General features: G+C 36.8%; 1 long non-coding RNA gene across 1 annotated transcript in view; it reads right to left on the bottom strand.

Annotated features, from left to right (window-relative positions):
* Nucleotides 1-20,636, bottom strand: part of LOC121483073 — a 147,113-nt gene that overhangs the window by 1,984 nt on the left and 124,493 nt on the right. The window contains exon 3 of the long non-coding RNA XR_005985686.1: nt 16,922-17,011. This is a non-coding gene — a long non-coding RNA (uncharacterized LOC121483073). The remainder of the gene's footprint in view (nt 1-16,921; nt 17,012-20,636) is intronic.

Consider the following 20,636-nt stretch of genomic DNA (forward strand, 5'->3'; position numbering starts at 1 on the left):
CCAGATCACTACTCTGAGGATGATATGTAATATGATATATCCACTTGATATATCTTTGATCATCATTGGAACCTATGGGCTGTAACATACGATCCTTGGTCTGAAGGAGTGTAACTTGTTGGTTTCAATTCGTACAGTATCTCCTGTTCCAATCCTTTATAGAGTTTTGAGAATTTGCATCTACCACTGGGTAGGCAAAGTTTAGTCCACATAAATACCTATTTCTGTCAGGACTTAGGTGTAATTTCCTAAGGCTACTGGTAAGAGTCTAATGTTATTTATGTGCCAGCTATGTGTGGATATTTTCTCTCCTGGGGAAATATGTCACATATCCATCTGTAGTTTTTGTCTCTCTGATTGAGAAACAGAACATTTTTGTTGACTTTTTGCACCTTAGAAGGTTCAAGTGGACTATAGTGGTTATCGGGTCATCTCTGCATTGCTGCAGCTACTCCATATTCACCAATTTTATGAACCAGGTTGCCATCACGAACAAGCACACCGGAAAGTCCATTTGCTGATTCAAATTACCTTCAGATATGGGAAGTTCTTCAATGTGCTTCTTAAATTTCCATAGTAATTTTCACAAGGCTGTGACATGTGCAGGAATCCTTTAATTATCCAATTTTTCCATTGCCCATCTACCTCTTTCCATGGCCAGTCCACTGGCGATCTCCCAAATACACCTATCTCAATGATGTGTAAGAACAAACCCAGACTTTTAAATTTTTATTGTTTTTCAACTCTTTTATTACTTAAAGGAAAAGAGCATGCAGTTCAGCCCATTGAGCTAATGTATTCCTATCTTCCTTATTCAGGGTTTTTTCCATCAGCAGGTTATAAAGCAGCAGCCTTCCAAAAAGTATGCTTCCCATCCACCTTGTAACTGACATCTATAAACCAAGCAGGTGCCTTTTTTGGTCAATTGAGAGTTGTGCATAGAACACCACCCATGTGACAATAGGACCTGCAGTTACTCAGGTGACTTCAAAGTAAGCATAAGGCAAAAGAACCTCCCTAATCATAATAAACACAATGAGTATATTTTTTCCATTCCTCCAGTAGCATGTTCCTTCTGGGCAATGCCTTCCTTATTAGATATTACCCAAGACATTGTATGTAATAGTTTCAAGATTATTTTATGTCTTCCAGTCATAAGGGGCAATTTCAATAAAGACCCAATAGCAAATCAATAATTGTCTGTCATTATGCAGTGTACTTCCTTGTCTGTAAACTTTGTAGTCCAAAATTCCAGTGGTCACTGCTGGGCAGCATTCATATATTTTGCCATAAGCTCCAGTCAGCATAAGTGCAAGCTGCAGATACTTTCAAAATCATATCTGAGTGTGTATCATAAAGGCTCAAAGTCATTAACTAAGACACTGCTTTTTGCATTTCAGACATAGCCTGGTGTTGTTCAGGTGGCCTTCCTACAGATGGCATTATGGATTGGAGCAAGCAATATTCTCAGAGAGGGAATGCATCCTAAATTAAATTTTAAATTTTTTTTAAATTAAAAATAAAAGCCAACCAAGTATTGTGCTTCTTGCTTATTTCCAAGGGTAGGCAAAGACATCATTTTATAAAATGTCTTAGGAGCTCCTGCCCATGTTATTCCTATGAATTTCACCATTTGTAAAGGCTCTTGGATCTTTGCTGGATTTATCAGTAAGCCATTTTTAGTCATGTGTATCAGCACTGCATTAAGTTGTATCTTGTTCTTCAGTTTCTTTTTTTTAAGATTTTATTTATTTATTCATGAGAGATGCAGAGAGAGAGAGGCACAGACACAGGCAGAGGGAGAGGTAGGCTCCATGCAGGGAGCCTGACATGGGACCCGATCCCGGGTCTCCAGGATCACACCCTGGGCTGAAGGCGGCATTAAATCACTGAGCCACCCGGGCTGCCCTGTTCTTCAGTTTCTGCTATCATGACAACCTCAAAGCACTCATCTGCATCAAGTCCAAATCTCTTTTAACCAAATTATTATAGTCAGCTACTGAATTCAGATAAAACTGTGGCAATATAATAAATGCAAATTGAGATCCCCTTCATATAAAGAAAACCTGTGGCTGACTTGTTCTAATGATTGGTATTTTTAAAAAGAATTTTCAAGATCAATCACTGAAAAGTCACCTTATTTAACTTGCATTTTTTTCCTCTTTTTTTGGACTGCTGATGCTATATGAAGTTCTACATTATCCAGGACTTGATAATCTACTATTGGTCTCTATGTACCATCTGCCTGTTCATTGGCTACACAGGGCTGTTGTGTAGCATTTGTTGGTTGCAGAATTTTAATTTCTAATATGTCATTCATTAAAATAGTAGTCTTTTTCTCTACCAAGTATTCTATACTATTTCAATTTAACAACTTCTGTGAGCTTAGGAAATTCTGTAGGTTCCTATTTAGTATGTCCAATTAATACTGACTATAGGGTGAACTTACATGTCTTCTGTTTTATAATCCTACATAGAGAAACTGTTCTTATGTAGTGTCCGGTAGACATATATCCTTCTCAATAATACACGCAGGGAAAGGAAATGCAATAACTTTACATAGAGTCTGTTCAAACATTCAATTTCCATCCATACATTGACCTTACTCCCAAAAACCACAATATCCTTATATTCTCCCATTATCAGTGTCAGCCCCATCAATGCTACCTTATTCATCCCAATCCTTTTTTTTTATCCCCATCCTTAATAATGATTTAGAATTCCACTTTGCTGGAGTAAGTCCCTTGACTATCACATAATTCTTTCCTTATTCTCTTGTCAATCACTCTAATTTTCTTAGCATCTGTGAGATCCATAAAGGTCAGCTGATATAACAAATCTTGGACTATTGCTTGATTTTGCAACAACAAGGTTACATGGGGTAACAATGCAAAAGAGTTTCTCTAAATCACAACATTTATCATGATCTAGGTAAGAGGTGCATTAAGTAGATGAACATCCTGATCATTGTAAAGCCAATCCAGCATATCACATATGCAACATATCAGCTGCTTCATCTTGAGAGTTCCAGTTGGCTTTTTAGGTAGGGAAAAGACTATTCCCCTTACCAGGTAAAAATAACTACAGTAGCTTTTATCCAGCCCACAAAGGCTAGATTTCCTGCCATGATGCATGTTTAGATCATATACAGCCATCTGTTCATTAGGAAGCAGTAGGTTCTATCTCAATCCCAACATACTCTTTCATTCTGCAGCATTCAACATTAAGGAGACTCCTAGTTTAGTAATGAACACAATCCATTTTTACTCAAGGATCGTCAGGAAGCTACTGATACTGATCTACAAAAGGAGACAATTCTTTAACACTATACCCACTTGTTTTAGTAGTTTGGGGGATTTGCCTCCCCCAACACATGGAATACCTTCCTGGTGACCATATATCATAGAGGGGCTATCTTTTGTTTCAGAACAGTTTTTCTTTCCCTTTAGCAGTAGCTCTAAGGCTAGTAGTTATAGCTTAGACTGACTAAAATCTGAGTTCAGTGCATTGTTAAGATCCACTCCAACACTATTTCATTTTGTCTATTACAGATTTTTTAAAAAGTTAGCTTGTTTCTCATTTTCTTATGTATTCAGGGGCTGACTAAAGCACGGCTGCTATCTCATACAATGGGTAACTAAGTAGCCCTTCAGTCATCAAAGGTCTGTCATCCATCACCATCCAGTCCATCACCCCCTTACCCTTCCTTTTCCCAAACAAGAAGACTACCCTGTTTCAATGAGTCAGGGACATTCCAGTGAATCCCATCTCTGATGCCAACTCTGCTGGATATCATCACCACTCCCAAGTTTCATGATTTGCTAGAAGGATTCAAAGAACTCAAAAAAGTATAGAATTGTTGAATATTATACACTTGAAATATAACCCTGTATGTTAATTATACTTCAATTTTTTTCAAAGCACTCAGAAAAGCCCTTGTACTCATGGTTACAGCTTACTACAATGAAAGAAAACAATTAAAATCAGCAAACGGAAAAAGGACATATGGGGAAAAGTACAGGAGAAGCTGGGTGCAAGCTTCCACCAGTCCCTTCTCAGAGAAATCACATACAGACACACCTAACTCTACCAGAAATAATGTATGCCAACCTGGGAATCTCACTCAAGCCTTGGAGGCTTTTACTAGAGGTCAGTCACATAGGTATGCAGTAACTGTGACTGACCACAGCTGCTCAGATTTCAGGCCATCCCCCAGAGCAAAAACAGGCATTCAGAGTAAATCACCTTGTTAGAATAAATTTAACTGTTCAAATAGGTACAGCATGGCCCAAGGACTAGGACATATAAAAGTAAACTTGTCAGGTAGAATATTCCAAGGGCTCAGAGGTTATCCCCCAGAATCCTGCCAAGGGCCAGTCCAGAATACAGGCACTTCTTTGAAATGTACATCATTTGAACAACCCGGGCTTGCCAAGGTAATCTCCTGTCCACAATAAAATTGACGTAAAGAACATATATTAATCTTTATAAATCTATGCCTAACAAATTAAATGTTTGTGAGGATCATCAAGAAATAAAATGTCCAAATGAAGAGTTTTTAATTCCCAACAATTTAATGTTAACAAAAATAATGATTTGTTTTCCACCATTTCTTCTAGGCTAAAAACAAAAATCACTGAATAAAAAATAGTTTTCCACTATCCAGAAAAAGGCCGTGCCTTACAAAAAGTATTAATTTGGAAATTATATTCTATTAATTCCTCCGAAGGTGATTAGTTAACATATACCCAAAGGAAAGGAAAAGAAATCCTAGGTATAGAGGTCTCTCTAAATAAGGGCATGTGTTTTAAAATAACCCCCATGAAGGGCACTTGATGAGATGAGCACTGGGTGTTATTCTATATGTTGGCAAATTGAACACCAATAAAAAATAAATTAATAAAATAAAATAAAATAAAATAAAATAACCCCCATGAACACCAAGACCCTTGGGGAAAATGATTTTTTTTCTCATTTTTATTTCAAATTCCCCCACTGAAGTTTCAAGCTGTTACTGTGGAGCTTCTTTTATGATGTAGCCTATGAAAATTTCAAGGCAATTGAAATTTCTGAAAAATAAAAATAAAGGATACTTCTTTTTTACAACAAAAGGAAAGTTCATAATGGTCTTATGTAATAAATGTATTTTGGCTAATCTGGCACTTTACTGATAGGACATCAATATTACAATTGCCTTATATAACTAAAAGGAAACTTGGTAATTAACTGCTTGCATAGTCAATATATAGAAAAATTTAGAGAGGTTTTAGGACTTCACTAAAGTTCCAATTTTTTTCTGATAAGTAATATCCATTTTGGCAGGGGAATTTTTAATATATAATGTTAAATTTTAAAAATATTATAAAAATTTATAAATGCATGAAATTAACTTCAAGTATCATGAAAGACTGAAAACTGTATTCTTTTTTTTTATCTTCCAAATTTTATTCTATGTCCATCAACATAAGCCATTTGAAAGTATTAAAAGCTAGCTAGGCTTTCCCTATACAGTTGTCAGGCTATTTTAGGACACAGAAACAAGGGAAGTAAGTGAATAACTGGTGACTCAGCTACTTCCAGCTCCACTCACAAGGAGCTAACAATTTATCCCATATAACAGAGTTGTCAGGCAAAACATTTTCAATAAAATATGTTACCTTCCCAAATATACACAGATGCACTATATACATACATACATACATAAACATAGTCACAGTCATGGTAGACTCTCCAATCGGGCTGTTATGGGTATAAGTATGCCACCTTTCCCTTGTGTAAATATTCCTAAAAACTATTTATACCGGCACCTAACAAATAACCTTTCCCAGTTGTCATTTCACAAGAATATTAGTGTAACAATCAGCTTGACATTAGGTTTCTATGGAAACTCAGGTATACAATTTTATCCTCAGAATCAAATAGCATTAATGAATAAAATAATAGAAGTTATAAAGCAATTCTCTAACAATAACCATTGGAATAAAAAAATATAACAAGTAGGTTAAGGTGGACAAAAAAGATAAGCATTCTAGCTTTCTCATTAGACAAATCAATCCTGTTTCAATACATGTTCAGGACTACCTTAGAACATGAAATAACAGGTGCTTGTACTGAAAGAGATTTCAAATAATCTCCAAATCCCAGTGCAAATCCTCAAGAGCTCCAGATGACCTGGTACACAAGATTAAGATATTATTTCTATAGTACCTTAAATTTATCTTCAAAATCATAGCCTTGTACCACAGCTCAGTGGCTCACACTTGACTCAACATTGAGATGACTCTAATGACGAAGCAGCATCTGAGTAATATGGGAAAGTGAAATTTTCCTTACACCAAATCTCCAATTGATTCTTATAGACTACTTCATACAACAGCATAAAAAAGCCACTATTAGTAGAGATCACTTAACATATTTATTGAAGTATAATTAATATAACAATCTGTTTAAAATGTACAATTTAATGACTTTATAGTGAAGTTATACAATTATGAAAGCATCATCACAATCTATACATTCTATTCAAATTTAGAACATTTCCTGGGATGCCTGGGTGGCTCAGCAGTTGAGCGTCTGCCTTTGGCTTAGGGAATGATCCCAGAGTCACAGGATTGAGTCCCACATCAGGCTTCCTGCATGGACCCTGCTTCTCCCTCTGCCTATGTCTCTGCCTCTCTCTCTCTCTCTGTCTCTCATGAATAAATAAATAAAATCTTTTTAAAAATAAAAATAACATTTCCAATACCTGAAAAAATACTTTGTTCCCATTTGCAGGCAATTCACATTCCCAACCCCCAGACTCAGACCCAGGCAACCACTAGCATGTTTTCTGTTTGCATTAATTTATTTTTCAGGATATTTCATATAAATTGAAGCACATAATACAAGACATTTCATGACTACTTTCTTTCACTTCGCAGAATATTTCCATAGCTCATACGTGTTGTAACATTTATCAATACTTCCTTCTTTTCAGGGCTGAACAATATTCTGCCATATGAATATATCATATTTTATCTGTCCATCATTTTATGGGCATTGGGTTGTTAAATTTATTCCTAAGTATTTTTTTATATTACTGTACATATAATTGATGTCTTACTTTTGTTGTTGTATTGTTTATTGTTTTTTTGTATTGTATATTGTTAATGTAAAGAAACATAATTGATTTTTATATATTGATCTTGTATCCTGCAGCCTTGGTGAATTGATTTATTAGCTCAAATAATTTTTGTATAGATTTTTTAGGGAATGCTATATATAAGATGATGCCTTCTGCAAAGAGAAATAATTTTAATTCTCTTTTTCCAATCTGCATATCTTTTTTTCTTGTTCTTATCTAATTGCACGGCTAGAGCCTCCAGCATAATGTTGATTAGAAGTAGTAAGAGCAGACATCATTGTCTGTTTCTGAATTTAGGGGGAATATTTTTAGTCTTTCACCATTAAGTATAATAACAGCTTTGGAGACCTCACAGATGCTCTTTAACAGGTAAGGGATTTCTCTACTACTTTGTTGGGTGTGTTTATTATAAAAAGCTGGTGGATTTGGGGGAAATATTTTTTTTCTGTGTCGAGATAATTATGTAACTTTTATTCTTTACTCTATGAAATTGATATATTACTTTTTTGCCGTTAACTGGGTAGTTGGGCTATACTGCAAGATAGAATATAACATAAGTGTGGTCAAGGTTAAAAATCAGATCATAGGGATCCCTGGGTGGTGCAGCGGTTTGGCGCCTGCCTTTGGCCCAGGGCGCGATCCTGGAGACCCGAGATCGAATCCCACGTCAGGCTCCTGGTGCATGGAGCCTGCTTCTCCCTCTGCCTATGTCTCTGCCTCTCTCTCTCTCTCTCTGTATGACTATCATAAATAAATAATAAAAAAAAAATTTTAAAAAAATCAGATCATAGTCATGTGAGAAGAGACCACTGTATGATTCAAGGTCACTGAGAATAAATAATACATATACACCAGGCTTACATGGTACAGCACTTAGAGCAAGAGGGGAGATGGTGTGCACAAGATACAACTCCTTGTAATGCAAAGTCCCCAGTGGATTAATTCTGTAGCCCACTCGGGCAGTGTGACTGCATGCATATTACTTTGTGCTGTAGTGGAAGGAACCTCTCTATCATGTAGTCTGAAATACAGATAGCTGGGGGTGTGGCTAAGAGCCACTGATGCAGCATATTAGCAGAGCAATGGGGTATATATTAAGCCCAGAGAAGGAAAAGATAGTCCCTCACAAATTGATAGGTCCAGCACAGGCTGTGAGGGCCCTTTATCTCTCAGCAAGGAACTGTTCCAGGGCCAAAGCAGTCTTTTTTTACTGAAATATAACTGACATACAATGTTATGCTAGTTTCAGATATACGATACATTGATTCAACAATTCTATACCTTACTCAGTGATCACCACAATAAATGTAGTCACCATCTCTCAGCATACACTATCACAATATTATTGATTACATTTTCTATGATCTTTTTATCTCCATGAATTATTTATTTTATAACTAGAAGTTTATAACTCTTAATCTCTTTTACGTGCTTTTCCCATTGCCCCAGCCACCCACCCCCACTCTGGCAACCACCAATTTCTTTGTATTTATAGTCTGTTTTTCTTTTGTTTATTTAGATTTCATATATAAGTGAAATAATATGTATGTCCTTCACACTCTGACTTATTTTACTTAACCGTAACACATTCTACATCCATCCATGTTATCCCGAATGGCAAGATCTCATTCTTATTTGTGGCTGAGTAATATTCCATTATATATATAAAACATATATTCTAGGATATTCATATCTTCTTTATCCATTCATCTATCAATGAACATTTATATCACTTCCATTTCTTCACTATTGTATAGATAATGCTGCAATAAACAGGGGTGTATATTTTTTTTTCAAATTACTGTTTCTGTTTTAAGGAAACACACGGTAGTGGAATTCTTGGATTATATGATATTTCTATTTTTAATTTTAAAAAAATTTGAGAAAAAAAATAAATAAATAAAAATAAAAATAAAAATAAAAATAAAAATAAAAATAAAAAATTTTGAGGAACGTCCATACCATCTTCCACCACCAATAGGTTGTACTACACGAGGGTTCCCTTTTCTTCCATCCTCACCAACACTTGTTATTTCTTGTTTTTTGATACCAGCCACTCTTACAAGTGTAAGGTGATAACTCATTGCATCTTTGATTTGCATTTTCCTGATGATGAATGATATTGAGCAACTTTTCATGTTTCTATTGGCCATATGTCCTTTTTAGAAAAATGTCTATCCAGGTACTTGCCCGGTTTTTTTTTTTCTTTAATCAGATAGTTTGGTTTTTTGGTGTTGAGTTGTATAATTTCTTTATATGTTTTGGATATTCAAACGTTATTGGATGTATCATTTGTAAATGTCTTCTCCCATTCACTAGATTGACTTTGTGTTAAAAAGCTTTTAATTTTGGTGTAGTCCCATTAGTTTACCTTCGGTTTTCTTTCCCTTGCCTGAAGAGACAGATCCATAAAAATGTTACTAAGACCAATGTCCAAGAGAATGCTGCCTGTGTTTTCTGTTAAGGGTCTGTGGTTTCAGGTCTCACATTTAGGTCTTTAATTCACATTGAGTTTATTTTTGAGTATGGTGTAAGAAAGCAGTCCAGTTTCATTTCTTTGCTCGTAGATCTTGGTTTCTTTATATAATTTATTGAAAATAATGTCTTTTCCCCATGATATATTCTTGCCCCTTTTCTCCTAAATGAATTCATTATACAGGTGTGGCTTTATTTCTGGGAACTGTGTCCTATTCCACTGATCTATGTGTCAAAATTTGTACCAATATAATATGGTATTCATTATGAGAGACTTGTAGTATATCTTGAAATATGGAATTGTGATATCTCAAGATTTGTTCCTTCTTAACATGGCTACGGCTATTTCAGATCTTTTGTGGTTCCATAAAAATTTTAGGATTATTTCTTCTAGTTAGGTGGAAAATGGTATTGGGATGTTAATAGAAATTGCACTTAATCTGTAAAATGCATTGGTTACTATGGACATTTTAACAATATTAATCTTAACCAATCCATGAATATAGAATGTCTATTTGTTTTTTTATTCCTCAATTTCTTTCCAATGTTTTATAGTTTTCAGAGTAAAGCTCTTTCACCCCGTTGGATAGGTTTGTCCCTAGGTATCATTGTTACTGTTACAATTGTAAATAGGATTTTCCCCTTAATTTCACTTTCTGCTGCTTTATGATTAGTGTACAGAAATGCAACACACTTTTGCACAACACTTTTGATCCTACAATTTACCAAATTCATTTATCATTTCTAGCAATTTTTTGGTGAAGTCTTTAGGATATTATTTTTTATTATTTAAATTCAATTAGCCAACATAATGTACATTATCAGTTTCAGATGTAATGTTTTCTATATAGAGTATCATGTCATCTGCAAGTAGTGAAAGTTTTACTTCTGCCTTTTATTTCTTTTTGTTGTCTGATTGCTGCAGCTAGGACTTTAGTACTAGGTTGAATAAAAGTGGTGAGGATGGACATCCTTGTTTTCTTCCTTGTCTTAAAGGAAAAGCACTCAGTTCTCCAGCTTTAAGAATGATTTTAGGGGATCCCTGGGTGGTTCAGCGGTTTGGTGCTGCCTTTGGCCCAGGGAGTGGTCCTGGAGTTCCGGGATTGAGTCCTGTGTCAGGCTCCCTCATAGCATGGAGCCTGCTTCTCCCTCTGCGCGCCCCCCCCCTCTATTTATCTATCATGAATAAATAAATAAAATCTTTAAAAAAAAAGAATGATTTTAGCTGTGAGTTTTTCATATATGGCCTTTATTATGTTGAGTTATGTACCCTGTAGACCCACTTTGTGGAACGAATGTATTTTGTCTTATGTTTGAGATGATTATATGGTTTTTATCCTTCCTCTTATTAATGTGGTATATCACATTGATTGATTTGCAAACAATGTACCACCTTTGCTTCATCCCACTTTATCATGGGATACATCCCACTTTACCATGGTGAATGGTCCTTTTAATGTACTGTTGAATTAATTTGCTAATATTCTGTTTGAGGATTTTTGCATCTATGTTCATCAGATATATCGGCCTACGGTTATGGGGTTGTTTGTTTGTAGTGTTTTTGTCTGGCTTTGGTAATCAGAGTAATGCTGGCCTCAATAAATGGATTTGGAAGTTTTCCTTTCCCTTCTATTTTTGTTGGAATAGCTTAAGAAGAATAAGTATTAACTCTTTTTTAAATGTTTGGTAGAATTTTCCTGTGAAGCCATCTGGTTCTGGGCTTTCATGTGGAGAATTTTCTCATTACTGACTCAATTTTGTTACTAGTAATCAGTCTGTTTAAATTTCCTATTTCTTCCTTATTCAGTTTTGGGAGATTGCATGTTTCTAGGAAATCATCCGTTTCTTCTAAGTTGTCCAAATTGTTGCCATACAAGTTTTCATAAAATTCTCTTATAATTCTTTGCATCTCTATGGTGGTGGTTGTTATTTTTCCTCCTTCATTTTTTATTTTTATTTTTTTTTAATTTTTTTTTTATTTTTTATTTATGATAGTCATACAGAGAGAAAGAGAGAGGCAGAGACACAGGCAGAGGGAGAAGCAGGCTCCATGCGCCGGGAGCCTGATGTGGGATTCGATCCCGGGTCTCCAGGATCGCGCCCTGGGCCAAAGACAGGCGCCAAACCGCTGCGCCACCCAGGGATCCCCATTTTTTATTTTATTTAGTTGAGTCCTCTCTTCTCTTCATGATGCATCTGGCAAAAAGTCAGCAATTTTGATCATCTTTTTGAAGAACCAGGTCTTGGTTTCATTGATCATTTCTAGTGAGTTTTTAGTCTCTATTTCAGTTAGGTCCACTCTAATCTTTATTATTGCCTCCCCTCTACTAGCTTTGGCCTCCATTTGTTCTTTTCTTTTCTAGTTCTTTTAGGAATCAGGTTAGGTTATTTAATATTTTTCTTGTTTCTTGAAATAGGCCTATATTGCTATAAATGTCCCTTTAGGACTGCTTTTGCTGGGTGGTCCAAATTTTGGATCATTGTGTTTTCATTTTCATTTGTCTCTATGTATGTTTAAATATTCTCTTTGACTTCTTTGTTGACACATGGGTTGTTTGATAGCATGTTGTTTAGCCTCCACATGTTTGGGCTTTTCCCAGTTTTTTCTTGTATTTGATTTCTAGTTTCATAGTGTCATTCTTGGAACAGATGCTTGATATGATTTCAGCTTTCTTTTTTTTAAAAAATGATTTTATTTATTTATATGACAGAGAAAGCAAGTGAGCACGCACAAGCAGGGGGAGTGGCAGAAGGAGAGGGAGAAGTGGGCTCGCCATGCAACAGGGAGCCCAGTGCGAGGCTCCGTCACTGGACCCTGGGATCATGACCTGAGTAGAAGGCAGATACATAACTGACTGAGCCACCGCACCCCTCAGCTTTCTTAAATTTATTAAAACTTGTTATCCTAGCAAAAGATTTATGTCCACTTGAAAGTAGTGTGTATTCTGCTATTTGGGATGGAATGTGATGCATAGATCTGTTGGGTCCATCAGATCTAAAGTGTCATTCAAAGCCACTGTTTCTATGATGATATTTTGTCTGATTATCCATCCATTGATGGAAGTACAGTGTTAAAGTCCCTTACCATAATTTTATTACTGTCAATTTCTCCCTTTATGTCTCTTTGCTACTTTTTCCCTTTTTAATTATTATGTGTCTTGGTGTGGAACTCCTTGGGTTCATATTGTTAGGGCTCTCTGTGATTCCTGTACCTTGATGTATTTTTCCTTTCCCAGATTTAGGGAGTTTGGGGCTATTCTTTCTTCAAATAATATTTTCCCCATCCTCTCTCTTCTCCCCTTCTGGGATTTATAAGATACAAAAGTTATCGTGCTTAATTAAGTTTCCAGAGCTCGCTTGGGTTATAATCATTTTTTATTATTGTGTGCTCTTTTTGCTGTTTGGCTTGGTTCCTTTCCATTACCCTGTCTTCCAGATCACTGATCCATTCTTCTGCACCCTCTAACCTGCTGTTGATATCCTTTAGTGTATTTTTTCACTTCAGTTATTACATACTTCAGTTCTGACTGGTTCTTTTTTTAGTTTTTCAGTCTCTTTTCTAAAGTTCTTACCGAGTTCATCCCTCTTTTCTCAGGTACAGTGAGTATCTTTATGAGCACTATCTTGAACTCTATCAGGCATATTGCTTATCTGTTTTGTTTAGCTCTTTCACTGTCACTTTGTATTGTCTTTTCACTTGGAACATATTGCTCTATTTTGTCTAACTCTCTGTGGTTGTTTCTGTGTATTAGGGAGATGAGGCACATCTCCTGGTCTCGAAAGTAGTGGCCTCATGTAGAACAGGTCCTGTTGTTCCCTATAGCACAACCTCCTGAATCACCAGAACTAGGAACACCTGGGTACACCCTGTGTAGGCTGCATGCACCCTCTTGTTGTGCGTGGGCTGTGATTACCTTCAGTCTAGCCAGTTGCAATGAGTTGCATTGCCTGTTGTGGATACATGGGGCAGGGCTAGCTCCCTATGCTATCAAGAGATCTGGCTGGAAAACTATGAGTTCACTGGGGTGTGGGGTTTTCTCACCCTGTCTCCTGGGCCAGAATCACCTTAGTTTGGCACTAGTCCTGGCTAGGGCTGCCTTCAGTGTATGGCAGGGGCAGGAGCCACATTGAAGGGATGCCTGATGAGGAGGCTGGGTTGAGTGGGAATGTTGGGGCAGGGAATGCCATGCTAGCAAGGTAGATGGAGAGGGTTAGAACTGGCTCCTGCAAGTGTCTGGCTACCTAGGCTGAGGGAGGGGAAGAAATACGGCACCCACCAGCACTTTAGTTCCTGGGAAAATCTCTCTTGCAGATCCCTGCCCCTCTGGCACATGTTCTGAGATTTGACAATAATTCCTCACCATATGTTCTGGGTACTTTTCAAACTACTGCTTCTGTGCTGCGTCTCATGCTGAGTTATTTAGTATACTGGGTCTTTAAGGGTGGAGACTCAGTTGCCTATCACCCTTTGACTCTCTCCAAGTTAAGTCCTCCTGATTTTTAATGCTTTTGGAGTTAACCCCCACTGGTTGTCAAAGCCAGACATGATGGGGTCTTGTCTTCCTAGTGAGGGTCCCCAGTGCCAGAAATACTTGATGTGGGGTCTGGTCCTCTCACTTTCCTGCACTTCTAATGTGCCTCCCATTGGTGGTTCGTCACACCAAGGATTTGGTTTCTGACTGCATCTCCATCTGACCTACCCTTTTATAATGTGGTCTTCTCCCTATGACTAGCTGTGGAAGATCTTTCTACAAGTCTTCAGGTCATTTACAGAGTTAGTTGCATGGGAGTACTTGTCTCACTGTGTCCATGGGATGTGATGAGCTCAAGATCCTCCTACTCCACCATCTTAGACCACAGTCCCAAGGCCCATTTTTATGCAGTGGATCGGGGATTGACAGACTGTGCAAAAGTGCTTTTCTCAACAATTACATTGACTGATTTTCATATTTTAATTGATATTTTATTCTTGGGATAAATTCCACAGAGTCATGATGAAGGATTATTTTTTATGTTGCTGAATTAGTAGTGCTAATATTTTTTTGACAATTTTTGTATAAATATTTGTAAAGAATTTTGATCTGTGAGGGTTTTTTTTTCTTGTCATCACGTTGTCTCTGAGTGCCAGGATAATACTGGACTTATTGTATGAATTGGGAAGTGTTTCTTCCTCAACTATCTTTTGGAAGAGTTTTTTAAAAGACGGATGTTAAATCCCCTTTAAATGTAGTGTACAATTCTTTCTTAACCATAGGAAACAAACTGAGGGTCTCTGGAGGGGAGGGGGGTGTGGCAATGGGGTAACAGGGTGATGGACATATAGGAGGACATGTAATGAGCAGTGGGTGTTATATACAACCGATGAATCACTGAACTCTACCTCTGAAACTAATAATACATTATATTGTTAATTAATTGAATTTAAATACAAAAGAATGTAGAGTAGACCAGTGAAGCCATCTGGTCCTGGGCTTTTGTGTGGGGGTGGGGGTGGGGGGTGGGTAGTTATTTCATTAGCAAGTGAATATCTTGATATAAGTCAATTCGGAGTTCCCATTTCTTTTTGAGTCCATCTCATTGCTTTGTGTCATTCTAGTAATTTGTACATTTCATATAGATTATCTAATTTGTTGGCATATGCATTTTCATAGTACTACCTTATAATCCCTTTTAATTTTGTAGCACTGGCAGTATCAAAAAATAAAACTCAACTGAGTGAATTTTAAAGAGCTTATCGTCTTTATTCAATGATTCATGAGTCAGGCAGGATTCAGTGGAGCAGATAGAAAGCAGCTCCAAGGAACTGTGCAAACTGAAAGAGTTTTATAAGCAGAGGGGAGCAGGACCAAAGGAGTTAGACCAGGAAGAAGTGGATTGCTTATGGCAAGGTCATTGTTCTTTTCGAGATGGCAGGAAGGTTACCTAACTAGTACTGATTAGGTGATCCCTGATGGACTGGTTTAAGTTTCTATTTCTAAGAGAGCTGAAGCTGTAATTAAATCTTGGATTCATGATGTGGGGCTTAGCATAAATGACTCTTTGGGTCTGTTGTCTTATCTTTAAAAATATCCCTTGATATCCCTTCTTTCTCCAGTTTCCCTTGGTCAATCTAGTTAAAGGCCTGCAACATTGTTTAATTTACTTATAAAAAAGCTTTAGGTCATTGATTCCCTCTATTCTTATTCTATGCTCTATTTTACTTATTACTACTTTTATCTTTATTTGTATTCCATAAGGGTGATATCTTGTATTTTCCTTTTCATCCATATCAGAGTATTTTCTAATTTCTATTGTGATTTTTTTCTCTTTGATTCATAAGTTATTTAGGATTCTCTTGTTCATTTTTGTGAATTCTCCATGACTTATTACTGATTCCCACTTTCACACCCTGCCATGGGCAAGAATTTCCAAGTCCCTTTTGTTGTACCAAATTACTGAAAGATGTTTTATATAAAAAAGGCAAGAATCATTCCATCCTTGCCAAAGACCTCTATTATTACTTCCAAGAGGGTAAAATAGGTAATTTTCCATCACCTATTGAAAATCCTCACTGGTACTCAATATACACAGCGTCTTGTTCTCATAAGGAGATGTTTTCAAGGTTATTCACTACATCATCTTCTATAGTAACAAGAAAATATCCCTTCATGAAATGAAAGTGTCTATCAAATTATGAAAGAATAAATAATCTGTGCCCTACCCAGAAAATGGAATATCACGCATCAATTAAAAAGAATGAGGCATACAAATATAACACGTGGAAAGGTAAATCAAGTGAAACTAAGTTTCCAAATAAGTACTAAATTATATCTTTTGGTTTAAACGCACAAATATGCATAAAGAAAACACACACTTCTTATAATACACAAGGACTTGTGAATGCACATAATAAAGGTCTTGAACTATATACCATTGTCTACTGATGGACTAACATGAAATCAGAAAGAATGAAGTAGGTGGCAGGTGGTAAAACCGGGCTTTAGTCTTCTCATAAGGTTTGAAGATTTTACAAGGAGAATGACTTTACAATTCACACATGCAACCAAACGTTACTTTTTAGAAGTCTCTAAGAAGAAGGAAAGCATACAGAGAAAGCATATGTGAACAAAGCAAAATAAATGTAGCAAAGTCTATACAGGAAACAGAATTTGTGACAAAAAACTTTTCAGAGTGACTTCGATATTCTAGTGAAAGAAACTAGTCATCATAAAATGTTAAGTACATGACAACATAATTTTGGAATCTATAAAACAAAGTAGGGTACAATTACATGGAGAATAAGCAAATCCAAATGGAAATTCTACAACTAGAAGGAGCACTTACTGAGATGAAGAAATGAGTTAGAGTAGCACTTCTGGAATGGTGAAGTAAGGAACTCTGAATATCAGTTCCTCCATATATGCAATGAGAACGCTGGAAAAAATTGTCAAAATCAATGTTTCAGAACCCTGGGAATTAATGAAAGGCTTTCAGTCATCCGAAGAATATTAATTCAAGAAAAATGGTCAGATTTTATCATGAACAGTAAGCTTTATGGTATTTTACTTTGGCCTATTCTGAACCCCTTCACCCCAGATCTGTGGTAGCATTGGAAACCAACAAATCAAAACCACAATGAGATACCACCTCACACCAGTGAGAATGGTGAAAATTAACAAGACAGGAAACCACAAATGTTGGAGAAGATGTGGAGAAAGGGGAACCCTCTTACACTGTTGGTGGGAATGTGAACTGGTACAGCCACTCTGGAAAACTGTGTGGAGGATCCTCAAAGAGTTAAAATTAGAGCTACCCTACAACCCAGCAATTGCGCTACTGGGGATTTACCCCAAAGATACAGATGCAGCAAAAAACAGAGACACCTGCACCCCAATGTTTATAGCAGCAATTTCCACAATAGCCAAACTGTGGAAGGAGCCTCGGTGTCCATCGAAAGATGAATGGATAAAGAAGATGTGGTATATATGTACAATGGAATATTACTCAGCTATTAGAAATGATGAATACCCGCCATTTGCTTCAACGTGGATGGAACTGGAGGGTATTATGCTGAGTGAAGTAAGTCCATCACAGAAGGACAAACATTATATGGTTTTACTCATATGGGGAATATAAAAAATAGTTAAAGGGATTATAGGGGAAAGGAGAGAAAATGAGTGGGAAAAATCAGGGAGGGTGACCGGATATGAGAGACTCCTAACTCTGGGAAACAAACAAGGGGTAGTGGAAGGGGAAGTGGGTGGGGGGATGGGGTGGCTGGTTGACAGGCACTGAGGGGGGGCACTTGACAGGATGAGCACTGGGTGTCATATGTTGTCAAATCGAACTCCAGTTTAAAAAAATACCCCCCCCCCAAAAAAAAAAACCCTGAAAACCAACAGATCTGCACTTATGCCACTTGTGAAACTGCAGCCTGGCACCTAGTGGAGACGCGGAAAGATGCAGAGCCCCCCAACAATCTCATCCTCAAAGAATTACCAGTGTTTGACCTGTCTGGCAGTTCTCTAAAGAGTTCCGTTCTCAGACATGACTTCCTTTGTTCTCAGAGTCTGTTTTGTGTGAACTGGCCTATCTTCAAGGCATTAGAAAAAAGATATTCCGTGGCAGTGATTTATCACTGCAGCTTCCAAATGTAATGCGACTAGTTGGGGCTAATAAGAAGCTATGCAAAAAATGAAAAATGGAAAATTGGGAAAGGAAATATCCATAGGATGCTTTGAAAAGTTTCAACATATAACTGAGATCTAGGAGGCCATGAGCGTGTGTAGAACTGTGTGCGTGCTCAGAAGATACCTGACAAGACTAGCCCTCTCCTCTAGGTGAGAATAAGGCTCTGTGCATGCAGAATCTGAAGGATTTGACAAGAGTTGTGAACTGCCTTGCATGAGCATGGAAGCCATGTCAAAACACATACACAAAGTACCCCGATAAAGGCTGGAAGGTTTACTGGTTCAAGGAATTTATTTACATTTCTGTATGATCAGTAGCTCATCAGTAAGCTATCAGAGAGGAGAATCCAGTGGCCACAGATGAAAAAGCATCCAGGTTTTAGTGAACCATTTAGGCAAAGTCACTTTATAGTCAACTAACAACAATAGGAACAAATTATAACAATGAACCTGGAGAGGGAGGCATAATCTGATTTATGGAGTTTCCACAATATATTACTTATAGTTACAACTTATTTCTTAAAACCTACAAAATGGGCAAACAACTTAAAAAGTATGGCTCAGGAAAAAGGAAAGAAACAGTCAGCCTGTTCCTAGATGAAGCCTAGACATTGGATTTACCAACAAAGACTTTAAATCAACTATTCTTTTAAATTTTGTTTTGTTTTGTTTTAATTCATATTTTTAATTAAGTCTAGTTGACACACAGTGTCACATTAGTTTCAGGTGAACAACATAGTGATTCAACTTCTTTTCCTTATGTTCAGCTCACCAGAAGTGTAGCTAATGTCTGTCACCATAAAATGCTATTACAAATGCTATTACATTCCCTGTGCTGTGCCTCTTATTCCCATGACTTATTCCTTCCATAACTGGAAACCTGTATCTCTTACTCCCCTTCACCCACGTTACCCATCCCCTCTGGCAACCATCAGTATGTTCTCTTTATTTATAGGTCTCATTTGCTTTTTGTTTGTTGGTTTATGCATTTGTTCTGTTTTTAAAATTCCACATATAATTGAAATCAGATTCTCTTTGTCTTTCTTAGTCTGACTTCTTTCACTTAGCATAATACCCTCTAGGTCCATCCATGCTGTCACAAATGACACAATCCCATTCCTCTGTCTGGCTGCATAATATTCCTGAGTGTCTCTCTGTGTATGTGCCTCTGGGTGTGTGTGATGTTTTCCTTATCCATTGATATTTCAGTGGATCCTTGGATTGATTCCATATCTTGGCTATTGTAAATAATGTAACAATAAACAAAGGGGGTGCATATAGCTTTCTGAATTAGTGTTTTCATTTTCTTTGGGTAAATACCAAGAAGGGGAATTACTGTATAATATGGTATTTCTATTTTTAATTTTGGGCGACCCTCCATACTGTTTTCCACAGTGGCTGCACCACTTTGCATTCCCACCAACAGCGCAAGAGTGTTCTTTTTTCCTCCACATCCTCAGAAACACTTGTTATTTCTTATATTTTTAATTTTAGCCATCCAGACAGGTATAAGGTGATAGGCCATCATTGTTTCGTAAATCAACTATTATAAACATGTGCAAATAATTAAAGGAAAGCACATGCACATAATCAAAGTTAAATGAGAACAGCATCTCTCCAAATATATAAAATAAGAGACATTATTTTTCTTAAAAAAATAGAAATTCTTGGGCTTCAAGTACAGTAATTGAAACGAAAAATTCCCCCATTGGCTCTCAATAGCAGATTTGAACTAACCAAAGAAAGAGTCAGCAAAATGAAGGTAGGTCATTTGAGATTATCCAGACTGAGGAATAGAAAGAAAAAAAATTAAGGTTGAACAGAGAGTCAGAGGCCTATTGAGCAAAACTCAAGCATATCAACATACACATAATGGGAGTCTCTGTGAAAAAGGAGAGAAAGGAATGGGCAGGAAGAGTTTACGAAGAAATAATCAATAAAACTTCCCAAATTAGTTGAAAAGCATTAATCTACACACTCAAGAAATTCAGTAGATCCAAGTAGGATAACCTCAAAGACAGGTAACCCAAGACACAATATAATTACACTTTCAAAGCCCAACACAAATAGAAGACTTGGAAAGCAGCAAAAGAAAAACAAGTTCATTACATTTAAGAGATCTTTGTTTCTCATCAACAATCATGGAGACCCAAAGCCAGTAAGAGGATGTTTTTCAGGTGTGGGAAGAAAAGGACGGTCAATGAGGAATTTTTTTACACCGAAAAAAAAATCTATCCTTCAAAATTGAAGAAAAATGAAGACCTTTACATATAAATGAAAAACTAGATCTTCTGTTTTTCCCACAAGCAATATTAAACTGAACTTTCAGGTTGAGACAAGAGAACCCTAAACAACAACTCTAATTTACA

This window comes from Vulpes lagopus, chromosome X, assembly GCF_018345385.1.
Source record: "Vulpes lagopus strain Blue_001 chromosome X, ASM1834538v1, whole genome shotgun sequence".
NCBI lineage: Eukaryota > Metazoa > Chordata > Mammalia > Carnivora > Canidae > Vulpes > Vulpes lagopus.